The sequence below is a fragment of the Ostrea edulis genome, chromosome 5, assembly GCF_947568905.1.
Source record: "Ostrea edulis chromosome 5, xbOstEdul1.1, whole genome shotgun sequence".
In the NCBI taxonomy this organism is placed as follows: domain Eukaryota; kingdom Metazoa; phylum Mollusca; class Bivalvia; order Ostreida; family Ostreidae; genus Ostrea; species Ostrea edulis.
In genome coordinates, this window is record NC_079168.1 from 86,233,539 (window position 1) to 86,245,679 (window position 12,141).

At 33.8% G+C, this 12,141-nt stretch overlaps 2 long non-coding RNA genes across 2 annotated transcripts; both read left to right on the forward strand.

Moving 5' to 3' along the window:
* On the forward strand, positions 1-12,141 carry LOC125651488 (uncharacterized). Its single transcript, XR_007361261.2, has 4 exons — positions 1-88; positions 278-295; positions 382-448; positions 11,833-12,141. It is a non-coding gene; the product is annotated as an uncharacterized LOC125651488 (long non-coding RNA).
* LOC130055111 (uncharacterized) lies at positions 4,384-8,626 on the forward strand. Its single transcript, XR_008803351.1, has 3 exons — positions 4,384-5,050; positions 5,905-5,971; positions 8,248-8,626. It is a non-coding gene; the product is annotated as an uncharacterized LOC130055111 (long non-coding RNA).

The window sequence follows — 12,141 nt, forward strand, 5'->3', positions numbered from 1 at the left end:
TTTTTATATTGTTGTCGCCTTCGTTTTAAGCACTTCTAGTGACCTGTCAAGCACGCAAACGACGTGATCCATAGCACTTTGATAAGTGGTAAGTGTCAATTATGTGAGATAAAATATCGTTTTGCGCATTTTAAATGCAATTTAAAAAATATTTGGTGGATTATCATAAATATTCAATAAAATGAAATTTAATGTCATGTTAGTTGGCAGTTCGATCATAATTCGTCACTGATTTCCTACTTTAAGGTATATATTCCAAAAGTAATTTTTATTTTAGCTTCACTCCGACAGAATGGTTTGTATTTTACTTTTGAGTGATTTTTGAATTTCGGTGGTGGAGCAGGATGAGTTTCTCCGTTAACGAGTTCTAGTTCATTGTAGCTACGGTACAGCACTCTTAGTTTGATTCTTCTCCTTGCGAGTCATATTTCTGCCTTTCCATACCAAGGTAAGTAAAACCACTTGTTAACTTTAAATTCGCGAATTGAAATGGGGAGGGAGGTTGTAATAAATTTCGCTGTTGTCAGAATGTGGACGTAGCCAAAACGTCGTTTTAAGTTCGGTCATACCACGAAAATTTGTGTAAATATAGAAATCATTAGTTATTTAGCATATATCAATCCATCTTGGCATTCAAAAAGTTGGCGTTTTCTCAACAATTTATGTCAAGCTACTCTTTGTTATAGCTGAAATAATTCTGTGATTTTATGATAATGATACCAGCAACAGCTTACAGGTATTTTTACACACACAAAAGCTCACTAGTTATGGTGCAAAATAATTCGAAATGAATTCAGTTATGAATCACTTCAATGTACATGTACTCTGTAAAGGTAGCTCCATTCTCATGTGGCTTATCAATATTAATGGTTAATGATGGAACAAGAGGCCCATGGGCCATTTTCGCTCACCTGAGTCACCTTGGCCCATATCTTAATGGCCCAGTCTATGGATTTGCGGATGATCATACTGCAAATAAACGGTTTAACCCTACCTCCATTCACAACGAAACCAAAGCCATCCGAGAACTTGAAAAATCTGCTGAAATCATTAACGATTGGATGAATGCAAATAAACTGAAAATGAACACATCAAAGACCGAATTCATTTTATTTGGCAGCAGGAAGCAACTGGATAAATGTAGCACAAAAGTTATTAACATTGATGGTGATGAAATTGAACCAGAACGTTTTATAGGATACTTAGGTTCATATTTGGATGAAACTCTCAATTTGAAGGAACATATAAAAAGGAAATGCCGAACAGCTATGATCAATTATCTTAGGATTAAAAGTATTCGCAAATATTTGCCAAAGGAAGCTACAGAAATGTTGGTTTTATCTTTAGTAATTTCTCATTTGGACTATTGTAATGCGATTTCATACCGCATAGCACAGACTGAAATATGTAAAATGCAAAGAATCCTAAACATGGGTGCGAAACTGGCATTACATCGTAAGAAATTTGACAGCTCTGGGGATGCTCTCATTGACGTACATTGGTTACCTATCCATTCTAGAATATCATTTAAATTATTGACCTTCATGTATAAGTGTCATGTGGGCGAAGCGCCATTGTATTTAACAGAACTTTTAACGAAACAGGTACTAAATAAAACGTTGCGCTCCGCTCAATCTTCTGAGAGTTGCTACATTGTTCCTTTTAACAGGCGTAAAACTTTCAGTGATAGAAGTTTCGGAACCCTTGGTCCGAGACTGTGGAACAGTTTACGGCCGGCAGAAATAAGACAGTCCAAATCTTTACATACTTTTAAAGCCAAATTGAAAACACATTTGTTTACACAGTTTTATGTAGTGTGTGTTTGCATGTATATGATGTATTGTTTATTCTTTTAAAGATTTTTATATTATACATGTACAACGCCATTGAATACTTTGTGTAAAATTAGGCGTTAAATCAAATAAAAACAGTTTCAGTTTATCTTAATATTTTCTCTACATATTCGCATGTTAAACTTTGATCCCTATTGTGGCCTCAAACCTACCCTCGAGGGCCATGATTTTTACAAATTTGAATTTACACTATGTTCTGACGTTTTCCTGGTACGCTAAATATCAAAATCATAAAAAAGCCAGAAAAACGTCATATATTTCGGACTAGTTTTATTTTTGCTACAACAATTAGTCGCCATAATTTGAGATTGTGAGAGAAAGAATAGACAAATAGACTATTATAGGTCTATGACTAACTCCATTAAACACAATATTTCGCTGAATTGCTACAGTCCCATTCTCTAAACAGGGTAAGTGGGAAACTTTATCAGATGAACCCATTTCAGGAAAAGACTGGACATTTTATTTTGTAAATGCATCTTTATGTACCAAACAGACATAAATAATTTACTTTCAATACCGAATACTAATGAATTACATTGCTACCAACTCCTTTCTTTACAAAATTAAAATTTCAGACAATAATTTGTGTACATTTTGTAATTGTGAAGCAGAAACAATAGTTCACATATTCTATGATTGTGTATGTGTCAACTTATTTTGGAATGATTTTGAGCAATGGTTCGATGCAATTGAAAATGGTTATAAAATTTCAAGAAGAATAGTCTTACTTGGTAATACAGAAGGAAGCTGTTTAGAAAATTTTCTTTTATTAGTATAAAAAAAGTTTATATATTATTCCAGATCACAAGGAATCAAGCCAAAATTTTCTGAGGCAGTGAATTTATTTAAGTACTACAGAAAAATGGAAAAATACTGTGAAAATGTGTTTGGATGCAAATCCAAAATATTTACTAAATGGTCAATATATGATATTGTTTATAACAAGTGATGAAAAACCAAATCTTTATAGGTTATATTTGTTATCATTACTTTTAGTATCATTTTGTTGATATGTATATTTTCAATACCTTTAAATTATGCCTAGCTGTCAAATACTAGTTCATGTAGAAAGTTTTGTATGGAAGATATTGTATGAATGTGTGTGATTTTGTGTGTGAGATCATCTATGTAGATGTAATTGTAAATGTCTAAAAATAAAGCATGGAGAAAAAAAAAGTATACAAAATTTCGAGTAAATTAATTAAAACTTTTTTAAGAATCGGTGTTCTGTTTGGAAAAATATATTAATTAAGTTAATAAACTACAACATTTGAACTAGTTCGAAGTCTCAACTACCTGTATCATAAATCATAAAACTGAAATACATGTTTAGGAGTATAAAAATAGACGATGCATTGGATGAAACAGAAACTGTAATATCATGCAGAATTAGAACTTTTCGATTAATGAATCCTTCCCCCACAAAATATACTCCCTGCGAAACCCTTTCAAAATTTGAATTGACATAAATTTTTTTTAACTGGATAGGGTTCAGCAATAAATGCGTAATATGTCTGCACCAATGGGATCAATATTGAACCAGTAAATACTTAGTTGTAGCATCCTGCGCAGTTGTATTTAAAAGCTCAGGAGCTAACTTCCTTAACTGTAAAATTCAGGACTCCTGCACCTATGGGACAGGTAAACACTGCCAAACATTGACTACTTTTCAAACATCTTCATTATAACCTCACATCTGTAAGGAAAACTGAAAATAAAACCATGTAGATCAGGAAGGCCTCTACAAAATTTACTAATTTCATTATTCCGTGGGTAGAGGTTCTGAATTCAGGTCGGGGCATAAGTTACCAGGGTGGGGCCAAAATGGTCATTATAAATAATTAAATGTTTTAAGGTCATCTCCGATGACCCTTGACAGTCACACCTGAATTCACATCCGATGCCGAGCGTTTGGCGATGGAACTGTCACTACCTGCTTTAACGACTTCGGTTTGTCGCCGCCGGGATTCGAACCCCGGCCTTCCGCATGCGGGGCGAACGCTCAAACCTCTAGACCACCGCGCTAATAATGTGCTTGCATATAAGCTAAATGCATCTATAAGAAAAACAGAAGGGAATGTACTAAAACTTTTAGCACCCGCTAGGTCGGATCCAAAATAGTCATAAACAGTAGTATTGATATGACGTATGTGAAATCTTCATCAATATGGATACTTTTGGGGACATCTGTGTTTTAAGAACAGATCTTGTTTTATACTGCTGCTGAATATTAGAATTTACTTACTCAATACTTAAGACTGATTCTATGTAACTATCAAAATTCAGTGGCCACGGTATGTCACAGATTTTTATGAAACTTTGTGTGTAACAATATTATGATAGATATAAAACAAAAAGGACATGCAAAGGTTTGACTTAGCAACGGTTGCCATGGAAACCGATCCTCTAACAACAGCTGGACAAGATATGCACATGTGTGTTATATTTTGAATAATCAAAAATTAAACGCTATTGTTTATAAAAACAACAATTGTAAAAATTATTTTGAGCTAGGTTCTAGCTTTTAGAAATTTTTTTGTATTTATTTAATCCTTGGAAACAATAGAAATAATTATTTTTATGATGTATAAGGGTTTGATATATGTAATTTTTAGAGAGGGATAAAATATATTTGCCCAGTCATTTGGTGTAAACTCACATGCTAGTAAAATATATTGAATCTTACTTTAAAAAAGTACAGAAACATATTTGTGGAGAAACCAAAGGTAAACACATAAACCAGTAGTTTCCTCTGGTGCACAAACCAAAATACACCAGAAAGAGTTATTGCCCTTTGTAACACTCTCTTGTATTGGAGATATGAACAGCCTTCATTTGTTTTCAGTATGGCAGGAGGTGGAAATTGAGTTTTTATTCAATTTGTTCTTCAGATGTTTATCAATATCAGATGATCTTTGTTCACTTAATTCACTACCACGATCTTTATCTTCAATTGTGCTAAAGGATTCCGGTTTATTTCATGGAATACAAATCCGTTTGATCTTTGCCATAGTCACCGGACTTTAACATCCAATCGTCTACGTATTCGTAGAAAAAGTAAATGTTGTGGAATTTAACGCTTTATTGCATCACATCCGACTAAAAAAATGACCAGGGAAACAGAAGGCTGACAGACATATTCATAGAAAATATGAAAAAGCCCTGCCTGTTGCCGTGTTGGAACTTGTATTGACGTAAGTATTCTATTTGATTTAGAATCCAAATTCTAAAGTAAAGGCTGAATAGAATGTATCAGAAAATTTGGCTTTTAGTAAACATATGAGAACCCCAATTTATTTTATACTGCCAGCCAGGCTAGTCAGCTATAGTTGTATACATGTAGACTGAACATTGCAAGTAGTCCTGTCATTTACTGCATGGGTGTACAATATAGAATACTAGTTAAGTATGTCCCCAACCTAACATTCACTCAGGGAGTTTCCTATCACATTTACACAGAGTTCAGGATCTGTAAAAATTGGGGAATACTTATGAAATCATGTTTCATGTGGAAATTTTCAAAAGGACTAGGCTTAATTTATGTAATACTAAGTGATGACCCCCCCCCCCCCTCTCTCTCTCTCTCTGACTGTCAAGTTTACAATAAAAACAAACATGTGAATGCCTGTGTGCATTCTAGATAAAGATTGTTAAAATCATATATATTGGTGAGCCAGGCTACTTTCAAGTTTGTTTACCTGTGGTAACCCCCACTAATATGTGATGGTTCTAATCTACAGAAGAAATCACACAAATACTATTATGATTTAAAGTTTTCTCATATCTGTAATTATGAACTTTAGGACACTTGATTTGGAAAAATTAAATTATGAAAAATTGATGATTTTGAATTGGGTCCTGTAACTGGGCCCTCAAATTTTAATACATGTAGGTCCTGTCAACTGAAGTAAATCAAAAAATATTAAATGTAAATTGTAAATATTCAAATACTTTTGAATTCTTACTTTTTCATCCAATAATCACATATTTTGGCCAAAGTACATGACCACTATTTTATGTAATTAATGTGTGCTTTTCTGTGTTTCAGCTGTATGAGCATCATACTGTGCAGATCACCTAAAGATGGAGTTGACCAAGTTGCTGACTTTGAGGAGGTAAATATTCAGCATTAATACATACACATTGAATACATAATTTGAAATTCAAATTTGAATCCCAGTATTATAAATCCTAAAACAAATTAATAGATGTGGGGAATGTGGTACATTGGGTTTAGTTTCTTGGTTATAGAGCCTGCATGGAAACTGAATTCTCTAGAATAATCACAGGAGACCATCCATTTTTTATGCGACATGATGACTTGAAACGTTTTCATCACAACTTCCTAAAAAAATTTTATTACTTCACTTAATTAGCATACTCAAAAAGACTAGTTGTTTTGTTGTCAATGACGCATATATATATGTACACATGTGTATGAGCTCAGTATCAATTGTAAAAATGATTAATTCTAATTAGGTCAATGTTGAGAATCACTCAAGTGACCTACATGTTGCTATTTGTGTGCGTCAGTCATCATAAGACGTTAATTGAACATTAATATTTTTTCTTGATAACCACCCTTCCAATTCTTTTCAAATTTCTTTTAAGCATCTTTGGGACAAGGGGAATTAACATAGATTGTAAATCTAAGGACTCTGGATTGACGGTACTTTTAAAAATGCTCTATACCAAAATTGAGAATTTTGTTTTAGAACCAGGGTTTGATTTCTTCAATTTTATGGAGAAAACTTTTTCAGATATACACTTCGTTAAATTGTAGAGTTGGGGGGGGGGGTATAAGTGTATTTGACATTTATTTGTGTCCAAATTATGTAATTAATACTGAGGATTTCAGTAGTAGTCTGTTTTTAAAACAACAGACACCTAGATTAAGAGCACAATGAAAGCATACATGTGGGGGGGGGGGGGGGGGGGGGGGGGGGTTGACTTCATAACAATGCCTGAAAATTCTTAACAATTAAATTTTAACAAAAATTTTACACTAGAGATGCCAATTCAAGATAATTAACATGCTTTGTTTATTGGCATCTGGTGTACATTTAGCAACAAGTAGTGTTGTTCATTGTGAAACGATAAATTGATAATGTACATGTATGCGTTGGTTGTACATGTGTTTTAGGCATATCTTATTGCATGTTTTGTTATGTTTGGTTGTTGAAAATATTGATAGAAATTAATAATGAAGAATTGCTGATATACTAAGGACATCATGATTCTGATCTAAATAAATTGAGGACTAGTTAATATTTACATACTTTGTTACATCATGACCATACATTGCTTGCAAGAAAAACACACATGGGCCACATACATGTAATCAGTGACTAAGACATTTTGTTCAGTTATACTGTTTTCAAGCCATTACACTTAATTCTTAGAAAAATTCCTTAACTGGCAATTGATTGCAATCAGAAATTGCAAATTTTCTATTTATTCCTTACTTGACACCATCGAATGACAGTAATGTGATGCGCGCTCCCCGTAATCAGGGGGAAATAACTCGTATAGCATTGTGAAAAATGTAGCTCATTGAATATATTCATATACGTTTGAAATATTTTATGGTTATACAAGATTTTTTTACAATAACTATTGAAAAAGACTCGAACACAATTTATGTTCATGTTATGCATAAATCTTATTAAATCATTGACTCCGCAAAATATTATGACATCACAGGAGGGTGGAACTACCTTAAATAAAGCTGAATGCTTATGAAGGAAAAACAGAAAGGGGTACCAAAATTGCGAATTTCGAAAACACAGGGTTGTGAATGTGGGTCCAAAAGAGTCATATAGTGTATAACATGGATTTTGTAGCCCTTAGAGCTATAGTGATACTTTGAATTTTTTTAAATTTGATTAATACTCAGGTAACCAATAAGGTTTGTGGACATCTTGTTAATTTATGAGTATTAACACTATTAATAGCTCTTCAATACAGCATAAACACATGTATACAAACTGTATCAAAACATAACATCCTTTAGGCCAATTCAACTTAATTAGTAAGATTATCATCCTGGGTCACAAAAAAGTATGGGGCAGACTGTGGGAAGATTTTATTTTTTAATTTTTATTTTCTGAGAAATATATTGATGACAAACAAGTTTTTGTCAACAGAAGTGCATAATTTAATGCCAGATATATAAATCTATGTTATTTCACAGATGATTTTTGAGGGGCGGGTGGGCGAGCATGATAATCTATCAACTAAGTAATTAATTAAGTGGTAAAATTACTATTCTAGCATCATGAATGATCTTGTACATGTAAATTTAGTTTAATCAAATTGAATTAGGTGTGTACTGTATGAAAATGTGAAAAATAAAATGAACTTTTCAATATTTGTTCAACACATTTTTTAGAACTTGAAGACCAGAAGATACATTCCATGACTCTTATGTGATATAGAAGACAAAGAAGAGCTCTTGAGAATGGAAAAAAAACTGCGAGTTTTACAGTCAATGAACACACCTCACGACACAAGTCCATCCTGATTCAGTAAACTGTTCTTCTAAGGAAACACCATGACTTAGTTAAGATCAAGTTTTGGTGTCAGAAGACTAATGTAACTAAAACATTGCAAAATTAACCTGCAAGTGTCTTATGTGAGCCTACTGAATAAGGATTCATTACTGAACAGTTGAAGGAAAATCACTATTATAATGATTTTTTAAAAAAGATGATTGTGTTGTTTGGATAACATTGTGATCCATGTTTGTTGAATAAACAACTTTGCAAAAATGAGTTGTTCTGTGTTAATATTATAAATTTACTAATTACTGGTATGTCAACATAGATTACAGTAACACTGAACAAACTTCAATAAATTTTAAAGTTTCATGCAGTTTCTGCAGTAGAAAATGACACCTATTGATTTTCTGGTCCAAAGGTCACCAGGTGCAATACAATACTCTGTACAATTGATGTCTGACCAGTTTCTTCAGAACCCTTTGATTGATAGTGATATTTCATACAGGGGTTGGTCACTGGTAGTATATGACCCCCATTGATTTTCAGGTCAAAAGATTAAAAATGGCAGGGGCCTCCGTGGCTGAGTGGTTGGAACATAGCGTTCAAAATCACACGGCCTCAGTCGGCGCGTGTTCGAATCCCGCTCGCGCTGGTATTAAGTGAGAAAGTTTCCCAGAGTTCTTGAAAAGTGTCGGTAATGTCGGATTATCCGATAAAAGTAGTAAATGTCCGACACAAGTTACTTAATTGTCGGTCCGATGGCCGATAAAAGATCGGGATCGAAGTCCGTTTTTTACCGGGAAAAATGGCGGCCATGTGGCCCATAAATTTTCAAACCGATGCTAAATCCGGCAAGACATTGAAACGTAAACGTGAGGAATCTGTTGTGAGAACTACGAGGAGAAAAGAAACCGGGAATCTGGGAGACAATGGCTTTTGTTTGATGCGGTTTTACCTATTGCTAGGTGACACCATCTGCTCAAAGTCGCGAGACCAACTACACCCGGACAAAAGTGAGAGAGAGAGTAATTTAAACGATTGCAGAGGAAGATGAGAAAGAAGTTGAGAGGAATAGACAGGATAGAGAGAAAAGTGGAGGGTGAGAGAGAAGTGGAGGATGGAACAGAAGTGGAGGATGAGAGAGAAATGGAGCAAAAAAGTGACTCGGTGAATTGAGGAAGATTCAGAGTGTGAGGAAGATGCGAAAGGGTATGAAAGGAGAATTTATGAACGTATAGCTGAGATGGAGATTGAATACAATAACACAAAGTCATGTAGTTGATTATAAATAAAATTTATAAAAACCTCAAAAGCAATGCATTTTTTTCTGGACTGACAAAATTTTGTTTGGGCTGACACTATTTCTAACAGTATCGGACCAAATGTCTGACACTTCAAAAGAAATTTCAAGAACTCTGGTTTCCCAATTTACTTTCGGAAGGTCGGTGGTCTCTTCCCAGGTACATTGTATCTGGGTTCTCACTTTCACCAATAAACACTGGGCACCATCAGAAAACTGAAAAATTGTTGAGTGTGGCAGAAAATATCAATAAATCAATCAATTAAAAATGACTAGGTGCAATGTAGCTAGTACTCTATGCAATGGTGTCCCCCCAATATCTTGGGCCTGTTGTTCAATTATGATATTTCATATGTTGGTTGGTTATGAATAGTAGATGACCTTAATGATTTCCAGGTCAAAGGTCAACAAATACAAGGCAGTACAATGAACAATTTATTGGTATCTACCCAATATCTTGAGAAGACTTTTTATAGTTATTGATAATAGTTTACATGACAATACAGTACATGTAATATAGCTCGTTTATGGAAATGATTGCAAAATCTACTTGGTGTTTGGGGAGGGGGGGGGGGGTCCTACTGGATTACAGTTTATGTTTACATGTTTTTTTTTAATCACTCCAACTAATTTTTATTAATATGTTAAACTTCTCCATGTTTATTTTTGAAATATCAATTGCTCATATTGTTCATTTTAACTGAAAATGGTGTAGGTTGTATTATTTGTCATTAGTATGAATTTTTGGCAAAATGCCCAAATTTACAGATTTCGCACTACAATAGATCAATTGTATTACATTTCACCATTAATCTTTTTATATAAATTAGGAGTCTTTGATATGGACACCCTTTGATGACAGTTGATTATGCTGTATGTATTTTCCAAATTATCTAAATTCATCAACGAAATCCAACAAAAAATCCCGTTTTGGCAAAATGCCCAAATCTACAGTTTTCTTACTACAATAGATCTATTGCACTACGTTTCACCATTAATCTTTTTATATACATTAAGAGTCTTTGATATGGACATCCTTTGATGACAGTTGATTTTGCTGTATGTATTTTCCAAATTATCTAAATTCATCAACGAAATCCAACAAAAAATCCCGTTTTGGCAAAATGCCCAAATCTACAGTTTTCGTGCTACAATAGATCTATTGCACTACGTTTCACCATTAATCTTTTTATATACATTAAGAGTCTTTGATATGGACATCCTTTGATGACAGTTGATTATGCTGTATGTATTTTCCAAATTATCTAAATTCATCAATGAAATCCAACAAAAAATCCCGTTTTGGCAAAATGCCCAAATCTACAGTTTTCTTGCTACAATAGATCTATTGCACTACGTTTCACCATTAATCTTTTTATATATATTAAGAGTCTTTGATATGGACATCCTTTGATGGCAGTTGATTATGCTGTATGTATTTTCCAAATTATCTAAATTCATCAATGAAATCCAACAAAAAATCACTTTTTGGCAAAGTGCCAAATTATAATACATTGGTACAGCGGTCAGTAACACATTCTTTACCATAGGTGGATATAGATATCATAAATAAGGAGGGAATTTTATGGGGAATCGAGATTTATGGAGAAAATTAGTTGTCTTTTTCAATTTTTTATATACCACAAGGACAAAACATGGGCAAAACGGGCTGAATTTTGCAGTTCAATTAGCCCTCATAGACTGCTGTCGGTTTCCATGGCAACGGATGGTAGAAATTCGGTGGTGGGGTTGAAATTATGTAAGATGGTGCAAGTAAAGTTAATACTGTGAAAATCAAAGAAATCTGTGACATTGAGTGGCCAGACCCTATCTGATTTCTTTGATTTTTACATAGAATTGATCTTAAATGCAAAGCAAGAAAATGACTATATACTTCATATCCCTTTAGGCCAGCGATTCTATTATTTAACTAATACTCAGGTGATCGGTAAGACCATAAGTGCCTTTTGTATCTTTAAAGTGAGACAAAGTGTTACCAATATTTTTCACGTATTTCGACAAAAAGTTGAATGGCGTTGCACTAGTTATTTCAAAGTGGATCGTAATACAACATTTTGGTATTTTTACTATTACATGCAATCTCAATTCCCTTTTTGTTGTGATAACAGTTGTAAAAACACATAAAATAACAAGCTTGAACTGTTCTCATTTCCAGGAAACAGTTATGGTTGGCGAGAACGTGCCATTTATTCGCTAAGAAACCGCGGGTTTTTACGCCAGTCTGTAGACAGACAATGGAACATCGATCGCATGACGCGAAGAAACCATCGCATGGCAATACAGAGGTCCACCGGATCGCTTCATAGAGCGGGATATAACATGGGTTAACCGCTTCATCTATTGGTTTACTGTTGCAGATAATTACAGTCCCTGAGGAATCTAATTATCTTTGTTAATAAAACAAAGTTGTGTTGACTGCGTGTGCAGTGTTTTGTTTAAATACGTATATGTATAATAAACTAAG